An 11,105-nucleotide genomic window follows, 5' to 3' on the forward strand; every position below is an offset into this window, starting at 1 on the left:
TCAGAGAATTTGAATGCACTCCAGCTAAGCTTATCTGGAAACTCTTGACTTTCATCTTTATGGAGAAATAAAGGATTTTGAAAAGAAAATTTAAACGAAACTTCAAACCTCATTAACGATTCCTCCAGGGGCAGGCTACTGGCAAGGCTACCTTGCCTAATGGGAACCATAAGCTGACACTAGGCTTGAAATCTTAGAGCCACCGTCGGCTGCGCAGCTCCTGCTTTTAGCGAGAGGCACTGAGGCCACAGCCTGTTAGTAGGTTCCTCTGTTGCACCCAAAAGGCACCTTTAACGGGCCTGAGGAAAACGCATTTTTATCATACTGCCAACTCTCCCTCCAAGATTTATTTGTACTTATCAAGCATTTCCATTTTATGTAAGTAAAATGCATTAATGAGGAAATAAAATCTTCCTTCACTTTATTTTCTGTACCACATAAATTTCTCTGACCTCTGACTTTCCATAAATTGCAGCAACATTCAGGAAGGCCAACAAGTCAAGAAAACTAAGTCTTCATTTGGGAGGCCAAAAAAAATTATGCACAGAGGTGCAAGGAAGGACAATAACTATGTTATATGCTTACATAGTATTTCTTAATTTTTTCAGAGAAACTTCGTATCTGTTATCCTTCTCAGAGCAAGCATCATCCTTTCTTTCCTGAAATATTTCTTAGATAATAAAATGCAATTATAATTATTTCTATAGGAAATGTCAGACTGAAAAGAGCAAACTTTGGTGTGTTCTCTGGTAATGTTTCTCTCTTTCAAATTACAGTTAACAAACAGTCTTCGTGGGCTTAGAGGGGGAAACCACAGTGTTAATCTGTCTTCCCACAATTACCAACACTGAGTTTTTACAACCACTCTTCTAGTTTCTGTTTTCTCCAACATGTCCTACGGAAACAGCCTGTCTCTTCCAAGTCCAGCTTTCCAGTTGCACCCTAAGTCCACTTTATTGTCAAAATTCACACTGACTCTTTAAAGCCTTGCTCCCTAATAGTAAATGGCATTGCTAGATGTTTACAGTCATGGCAGACATGTAAATTTAGGACTAATCAAAAAACTAGAATAACAATTATCACTATTTACACTTTGTGTAAGCTATGCCCCACGTACTTATAACTAAGTGGTAAAGTAACAACATGGCAAAGCATTATACCCATTTCATAAATGACAAAACTGCAGAAAGGTTCAATGACTTGCCCAGCTTCATATTTCCAGGAACTAAAAAATTAGAGATTCAAAATAAGGTCTGTTTGGTAACGGTGCCCATATTCTTCACCATTACACACAATCTCATGAATAGGTGGGAGTCCTTCTTATTTCCAACAAATCCTTTCTTAGACTTGACATTTCTAGCCAGGAAGAAAGCACACACAGAATATTTCACAAGTTTTTTGTTTTTGTTTTTGTTTTTAATCATGGCTATGATTACCATGGCCACTGTTACTGGTGCCAACACAGCTCTTAATTATTCAAACGATGCTAATAGTTTTGTTAATTTCATGTTTTATAAACAACAATATTTAATAAGACATTCTTTTAGCATAAATATGTCTGTGCAAATAGTGAATATCAGTTTTAGAAATTCTTAACAATAACAACTTTGATATCATTTCTTATTAGTGCTCCAATTACATGAAATTGGCCAATCTTCACAGAAAGCATGCATTATAGATGCCTACCATTTGACTTTTACATTTTTATTGCATACATTTTGTTGTCGCTGTTGTTTTATGTTTTTAAAGTTGATTGCCACCTACCCCAGCCCCACTCTAGTACCTTGGACAGTGTTTTGCCCATAATGGAAGTTCTGCAAATGTTTGTTTGATTTGACTTGAGCCATCAGAGATACATTCATTCTCTAAAATGCATAGAAGAGTGAAATAATCTATTTGGTAAGCTGTTAATCTTCTAAGCTATCAATTAAGGGCACAGCCATCCATAACAGATAAATGACTAAGTCATTTATCTTGAAGTCTGTAAAACAGATTTCTTTTGGCAGATTTAGATAGCTCAAAGCATCCGTGATATGAGTAAATAGGTCAATAATCCATACATTAAATGGTCCCTAAGTACTAAAACTCTTTGAAATGATAGGCCATTAGGACTAAGATAGTTTCATTTATGGATATAAAATTCACTTTCAAAATAGTCTCTAGATATGAATTTTTATGATAGATCACTCAAGATGTACTGAGAAAAAAGGTATGTGTTCATTCATTTACTCAACATATATGTATTGAACACATGCCATAACAATGCAATATGTTATGAAAAATACAAGAAAAAAGCGTTGTCCTTAAAGAGCTTTTTACAATCTAGTTAAAGTCTTATCTAAACAGATCATATTATAACAACTATAAATCCATATTGTGAATGGGTGGCATTGTTGGAAAGGAGTTTATTATATCAAAGGAGGTTAATATAACATCTGAGGTGAGCTTGGCTTGGTGGGAACAGCCACAAAGACTTTAAGGAACAAAGGACATAGAAACTAACCTGAAATGAGGGGATCACCTACAGTGCAGTAGCAGATTCAGGATATCTCCTCAGTTTCCCAAGGTCCCTCTTAGTCCCCTCCCAAAAATGGAGTGTAGCTGTTGTTCAAGCAAGATAAGGACTTGTCAGTTCCATAAAGATTAATTTTGCATTATACCATGGGTTTGTTTTTTTTTTTTTATACTTGGAGGCTTATATACCTATGCAGAAATAATTTGCCCATCTACTCATTTCCATTTAAGGGAATATTTAAAGACTTCATAACTTTTCTACTCATGTCATTCTCAATATTAGTAAAAACAGCCCTTCTCACATGAGGTAATAATAATCATTGAATGCATTCCCCTGATTCTGTCTCCAGCTATTTGGCATCTAAAAAACCTATATCCTCACATTGAGCTAGTTAGTAGAAAGTGTCATTAGAAAGAAATTTAAGTTAATACAGTAAAAAAAAATATCAATCAAAAAGGCCTTATAGATAAATGAGTGATATATGAATATAAGACAGCAGGATGGTGGAATTCTTTGTATTCTTGCAAATCACAAAGATATGAAAAGCCAAGATACTTACTTATTAAAATCTGACCAAGTATAAAGGAAATTCAAGTAAACAATGAACTCTGAACTTCTAATTCTAGCAATATGGCAGATAAATATACCAAAAATTCTTTTTGCATGAAACATCTAGATATACTAAATAAAATATAATGAACACCCTTTGAAATGTATAGCTTAGATCATAAAATATAAAGGAAATTCCTAGGGGCTGAAAAAGAAGAAAAATAAACTGAAAACCAATATAGTAACCTTCTATAAAATTTGGCTTACCTTGGGTATTTGCTCTTATTCGTAACCTAATTTTAGGTTTCGATTTGCTTTTAACAACCTCTAAGGAAACAGGACCTAAGTACTGGCCTTTAAATTGGGAACTAAGACCCTTGCATAAAGCCTGGATCCTTGAAGGGCTACATTCCTGGTGAAAGAGTAGGCATGATCTGGAAGCTAAGCCTAAAGAAATTGCTCCAAATTCAACACAAAAGAATGGACATTATGAAAGAGAAATTAAGAGACATGGAGGATAGGATGAGAGGCTTCAACATATGTCATATTGGATTTCTAGAAGAGAATAATGAGAATAGGAAAGAGATAAATGTATAGAAATTATGATTGAGAATTCTCCAAAATTTATTTTGTAGATAAAAAAAAAAAATTCTAAGACTTAATGGTAACAATGGAAGACAAAAGGTAGTGATTACTATGGACTAAATGTTTGTGCCCCCCCCCAAAAAAAATTCATATGTTAAAATTTTAACTCCCAGTGTGATAGTATTTGGAGGTGAGACCTTTGGAGGTGATTAGATCATTAGGTCTGATCCTTTTCATCATGGTAGTCTGCAAGCCAGAAGAGGGCCCTCACCAGAACCCAACCATTCTGGCACCCTATCTCAGATTACCAGGCCCCAGAACTAAGAGAAATAAATGTCTGCTGTTTAGAAGCCACCCAGTCTATGGTATTCTATTATAACAGCCCAAACTGACTACAACAGTGATGTAATAGCTTCAAGCATCCAGAGGAAATAACTGCCAAAAACTGTATACACAGCTATAAAAAACAAGAGTAAATTTGGAGAACTGACCAGCAGCAAAGTATCATTAAAAGAACTTATAAAAGATATACCTCAGGAAGGAGAAACTTGATGTCAGAAGGAAAGTCTGAGATGCTAGGAATAGAATAAAGAATCCAGCAAATATTTTAAATGTAAACAGATTATATAAAACAATTGATTTAGGAGATGTAAAAACAGTTGAGAACTAAAATGATGGATAACAATAACATAGAAGATGAAAAGGGTATAATCACATTTAAACAATTCTTAAGTTATTTTACTGTTCATGAAAGGAAGGAGGGATGTTGAATTTGAACTTTGGTAATGTAAGTAGACGTATTAAAATGTTATGAGCCCTCATTCAAAGAATAGCAAATTGATGATAGGGAATGGAACAAACAAAAAAAGAATTCAAAAGTGGCAGAAAAAGAACAAATAAAATATGAAGCAAAAAGTAATATGAGGCCATTTCAAAGTAAAAGTAATAGTAAATGTAAATGGTTCATTCAGTTAATAGATAGAAATTGTTAGATTGGGTTTAAAAATAAATACATCTTTGTGCTTTATTTAAAAAAAAATTACAAAAAGCATAAGGACTCGGAAATATTTAAAATAAAAGGCTAGGAAAATACTATAGCACTCAAATATTAGCCAGAACAAAGTTGGATCACTACCAGAAAAAAAAATAATGTAAAAAGAAAAAGACATTTGGGGGATAAGGAAAGCTACTATATAAAAATAACAGTTCTGATTCATGAGGAAGATTTATCAGTTCTAAATTTGTAAGCACCTAATCTCAACATGCACTGGGCAAAAAATTGACGAAACTGTAAGGAGAAATTGATAAACCCCCACAATAGTGGGACATTTTAATATACATCTCTCAGAAATTGATATATGAAACAGAAAATGAATAAGGTGACAGAAGATTGAAAAAAAACTATAAATAAGTTCAGTTTAACTGCCATACATAGAACTTTGCATATAGCAATTAAACAATAAAGATACTTTATGGTAATTAGTCACATAATGGGCCAAAAGCAAATCTCATCAAATATCAAAGAATCACTGTAATAAATCCATGTTCGTTGGCCACAGTGCAACTAAATTAAAATCAATAACAAGGCAAAACTATAGAGACAGAAATCAGATCAGTTGTTGCTGAAGGCTGGGGGAAAGAATAGAAGATTGATCGAAAAGGGGCATGAGGGAATTTTGTGGGGTGATGAAAATAATCTATATTTGATTTTAGTAATGGATTCATGATTGTATATATTTGTCAAAACTCATCAAACTAGACACCTGAAATGGAAAAATTCTGTTGAGGGATGATGATAGAAAATGTCTATTCTGCCATTTGGCTTATACCACTCTTCTCAAAATATTTTTCTAATACAAAATAATAGACTATAATTTCCTCATCTCAGTTATAAACCTTAAAGAAAAATAAAAAATAAAGTATTAGCAAACAAATCCAAAGACATTAAGGTCTTTTTGTGGTTTCATCGTTGCCAAGTGGCTTTCATTCTGAAACTACCAGGATGGAGATTCAACACACCCATTTCCGCTATGAACATACATCTTTAGGGGCCTTCCCTTTCTTAAACAGTACAGAGAAAAACTCAGAGTTTTTTAAACAAAAATTATTATAATTTTTTCTTTTCATAAAATAAATATGTTTATTTTAAAACCATTATGAAGAATAGGTAAGCAAAAAGAAAATATTAATTACATAATAATCAGACTCAGAGGAAAGAAACCAGTTAAAAATGCTGTACAACCTTTCCTATCTTTTCCTGCATATTTACTCACGTATTTCCTGCTTAATGTTCTTAATTGTTTAAAACAAAGAAACTGACCCTCTGCAATGGCCCAATGACCCATTCATTTGGCATCACATATATATGTGCTATATCTACATTTTTATCCTTAGAACAAATGAAAATATCCCATATTGATAGTATAGTCACACAAAACCCCACACTCAGAATGTCACTATCTGAAATTCTTAATAATTTTATCTTTGAAATTGATAAATGAAGGCTGATGAGACAATGGAGCATATACTGGGGCATTAGATACTTGTCTCCCATCATACATTGCCTCCTCGCCTTCTCGAGGAGGATTCTCAGCTGCATGCTCCCTGCCCCCAAACCAGCAACTGCTGCTCCCCTCTGGTCCCAACAGGGCCTAGACATGGGCCCAGGCAGGGTTAAAGTTGGGCACACAAGCACCAAGTTTCAGGGCAGGGTGCAGGACAAGTGGGAAGCTCTCCACTCGCCCTGCAAGTATCCCTGCACCTGAGAAAGCACATTAAATAGCAAATTGAAAAGTAAGTCATGACATAGAATGCAAATGAAAGGGAAAGCTTTTTTCCTGCTGTTCGAAAAGAGTTCCACATTTTTATATTGTACTAGATCTCACAAATGTTGTAACCAGCCCTGTGTACCTTACCTTCTCATCCTCCAGCTACTCCCATGCTCACACTTGAGGTGCCAGCCATACAAAACTTTCTTTTGATGTCTAAATAAGCCAAGCTCTTGTTTTTCCTTGCTTCTATGCACACTGTTCCATCTTCTAAAATAGCTCTCCTAAGTAAAGTCTTCTCTGACCATTGCCACTTCAGGCTACAGAGGTATACTCCCCTTTTCCGTGAGCCAGTGCTAATGCAATATACTGTAATTGCTTATTTAATAGTCTCTCTTGCTACCCCTATTTGACTGTAGGCTCTGGGAGGGCAGGAACTGTGGTTGTTTTTCCCCAGGAACCGAGCATGGGCTAATGATGAGCCTTACATTTCTATAGCATGCTCTGATTTTTTCTAAATACCACACACACACACACACACACACACACACACACACCCCTACCTTCAGCAGGCTTATATGATTATATTTATTTTACAGATGAGGTAAAGAAGCTACAGTGAAGTTAAACGATTTGCCTAAAGCCACAAGGGCTATGGCATTATGAAAATAAAAACAAAAAATTCATACCTACTGAGCACCCAACATATAATCAGCTCTGATTCAAGAACTTTACACTGTGAAATCACGTTATGGTCACTATTGCCCTGTTTTGGTAGGTACAATTAATATACTACTTTGTTAAGAAGAGATTATGAGAGATTAAGTAATTTGCCTAAGGCTGCAAGACCAGGGAGAGGCAGAACCAAGTTGAATGCCTAGAGTCTGGCTGCAGGGCTGCATCATTTCCCAACCGACTGTGCATGGATTGATCATAAGACATAGCTTCTGTTTCAAAAGAGTCAGTCAAGTATAGAAATGAGGTAAAAATATATACCCCACGATATAAGATATAATGCATCCAAATTGATTCATAACCATGTTCTAGAACCAGAGAGCTTTAGTCTGTTTCATGCCTGTTCACTCTACAGTTGATCTTGGAACAATGGAAGGGTTAGGGGTGCCAACAGCACACAGTTGGAAATCTACATATAACTATATAATTTTTGACTCCCCAAAAATTTAACTATAGCCATCCCTCAGTATCTGCAATGCTCAAGTCCTTTATATAAAATATTGTAGAATAATGTGTACACTCGACCCTCCAGATCCACGAGTTCCTACCATGAGTCAAAAATACTGTTTTCAATCTGTGGTTAGTTGAATCCAAGGATGTAAAACCCTGGGGATATAGAGGGGGAACTGCATATTTACTGGAAAAAAAATCCATGTTTTTTTTTTCAAACCCATGTTATTCATGGGTCAACTGTCCATCTCTAGGGCCTTGCAAAAGGACTGACATGAAGAAGGAACTTAATAATCATTGACAGTAAATCCAAATGACCAAAATACCTGTTAGTCTAGGTAGTAAAGAAAAGTTTCACAGAGCAGAGAGCACTTAGGCTGACTTTGAAGACTGGCAATAACTTCCATCAGTGGTGAGATGGTGAGAGAACATTTCAGGTGATGTAAACAGGGAGCAAAAACACACACGAGGACAGAAGCATACTCAGGTAGTTGTCAACTGATTGATTTGCAATGAAATGACAGTTTCCTTGGGAGGAACAGCAAAGGTACAGGTTGAAGAGGTGGTTGGGGCCCAATTAAGCAGGGACTAAATGCCAAGATAAGAAAGTTGGACTTTATTCTCTAAGCTCTGGGACATCTTTAAGGTTTTGAGAATAACAATAGTATAATCCAGTGTCATTCTTACATTATTAATATGATAGCTGTATATGGAATAAATAAGGTTAGGATAAGAGTGACAATGAAAAGACAAATAAAGAGGCTTTTATAATTGTGGATGACTGAAGCGACAGACAAAGATGGTTGGGAGAGGTAAAGAAAGACTCGGATTGAAGAATCATTACGAAGGACTCACAGGACTTGATCAATAAATGCAAATGTGCTACTATTTCATTAGTATGTAGACAAAATAAAGTGATAAGAAGGGTGAGTAAAAGGAAAATCTGGAAATTACCAATCATATTTCTAATTGTAACAATATTGATGATGTGACTTTTTAAAATCTTTAAACCCAATCCCTGGCAATACTTTTCTTTTAACTATATATTAGCACATCTTTTCAAATACATGTATTGACTAACACACATTTTCCGTCACCCTAGAAATTTCACCATCAGTTGCCTCTGCATGGAATGCATGAGTCTAAATTATGGTATTAAGAAGTTGCTATTAGCTGCTGACAATTTAAATAGGGTAGATGACCACCTTATTTTACCTCTTTGTAATTGTAGATATTACTGCTGCTATGATTCTCCATAGATTTTTCCCCATTTCTCTCTTTTCCAAGTAAAAAGTGAACTGCAAAATTAAGATGTTTCCTTAATTTAACACAGAAACATTGTCCCTTAGTTCTAAGACCTCGACTTGATTTTTAGACATTGGATAAGATACTATTAGCATAGCAATATGTAATTTGTGGCTGATTAGATAATTTTTTATAGTGGCAGCTAATGTTATATTAAATTGCTACCTAACTTTGAGACAAAATATTTTTAATTTTATTTCAACTCCCTAAGTATATGTCTACGCAATATACAAGACACTAGAATTACAATTTAACAGATATTCTAATCTCTAATCTGATTTTATTATGTTACAATGGATTTAAACCATAAGTATATTCCTTTTTTAAAAAAACAAGATAGGGCTCACCCACTAGCATTCACTTGGATTCTTATAAATTATCTTTAATGCACTAGCCCTCATACAAACAAAAAATTATTTTCTCCCCAAGAAAATACTTTCTACTCTACATTGAAAATATAGTACCAAAATAAGAAAAATATTAAAGATGAATGTTTTAAGGTACTGTTGTAAGTTTAGAGAACATGGAGATGGATGCAGAAAGAGTTTTGATGATATTAATATGAAAGGTCAAAAAAATTATCTATGCATGAAAGGACCAGAACACTCAAAAAAGGAGAATCAATATCCAGTTGGAATGCAAAAATGGGCAATACTCTACAACATGCAAAAAACAGCCAAATAGAATATTAACCTTTGCAAAAAGAGAAAGGAAATTACAAGAAATTTGGTTTAGAGACAGAAACCTCTGACAAGTTTAAGAAGAAGTAAAAATTCAGCAAAAGAGCGTTTGTCAAGGACAGGACTTATTAACATGCATCCACGTTTTTGCCTACCCCAATTAACAAACAAACAAAAAAAATCTGACTTTTCTCAGACAACCTAAAAAGAACCCTGTGCTCAGAAGTGTTCTATGCTTGGCTTAATGCTCGTAGCCATCAGGAAATTCTTAATAACTTTTGAACGAGGTACGTCACATTTTCATTTTATGTGAGGTCTCACAAATTATGTAGCTGGTCCTGATTGCAGGAGTAGAAAAAATCTATGAGTAGCAGCAGCAATTAGCACACAACATGCAAACAGCTAGGCAGGACAAACTACACTCACAGATATTAGTGGCAGGATAGCCAGGTCAAGGGAAATTCCCAGGAGAGCTTCAGAAGACAGCATGTGGGCTAGAATTCCTGCCATGTGGCCCCGAAGCCACTCATACCTTCCCTACACCGGGAGCCCACTTTGGAAAGGAGGGGAGAACTTCAAGAGGGAGAAGCAATGGTCATCTTGAATTTGAAATTTAAACTAACTGAATATTTACCCAAAATATGAGACCAAGATATCTTTACAAATTTAAGTTTTTACCACCATTTTCAGGTATAGTGTTCAAAAGCAAGGGAACAATCATAGAAAATAAATTTTTTCTTATTTTTTTCCTCATCTAAGCCATCATATGTAAATCTGACTCCTCTAGAGAAGTAAAGCAGTACACGCCCAAAAATTTTACTAAATTAGAAAGTCATGGTAAAGAAGAAAGCTCTGATGGAAAGCCATCTACAGTTTACTTGGGAGTTCAAGGCCAAGAGTAATTGAGATTGATTTCCCCAAAGTGAGATAACATGTGTTAAGCCCATAGTGCTGACCTTAATTAATAGGTGCTCACAGAGTGTTTGTCACCTCCATTATTTTGCCCAAATCATGAGAGACTCATTTTGCCAACAGTATCTGTGCTGAGATGTTCCCTCTACTGCCCTTTTTGGGCACCTACCTGAACCAGGCTAAAAGACCTGGTCAAAGATGCCCAGGAAGATCTGGAGCAAAAGTGTTCTGTGAAAAGTTAATTAGATTATAGAGGGATTAGTGTTTGTATCATGGTTTTATGGTAAATGTCACCTTATTGTTTATTATAGAGTTTCTCAATTTTTCTAGTCATATAAAAACACCAGAGGGCGCAGACCATGCCTCTCTGGTTTATTATCACACCCCAGCATCTAGGATAGTACATTGTAGACCCTTAATAAATGTGTTAAATAACTAGATAAATCAAGCAAATTATAAGCGGTGACATTTAAAATCCCATAGCCCAATCCATTTCACAGTGGCCCAGAGAGTTGTCCAAGGTCAATGGAATGTGGAGCTAACCCTAAAAGTAATGGATTTCTATGTCCCACTGCACAGATCCCTGAATTATTAGCACTTTCTCCA

Source organism: Pteropus medius, unplaced genomic scaffold (assembly GCF_902729225.1).
Source record: "Pteropus medius unplaced genomic scaffold, Ma_sr-lr_union100, whole genome shotgun sequence".
Classification (NCBI taxonomy): domain Eukaryota; kingdom Metazoa; phylum Chordata; class Mammalia; order Chiroptera; family Pteropodidae; genus Pteropus; species Pteropus medius.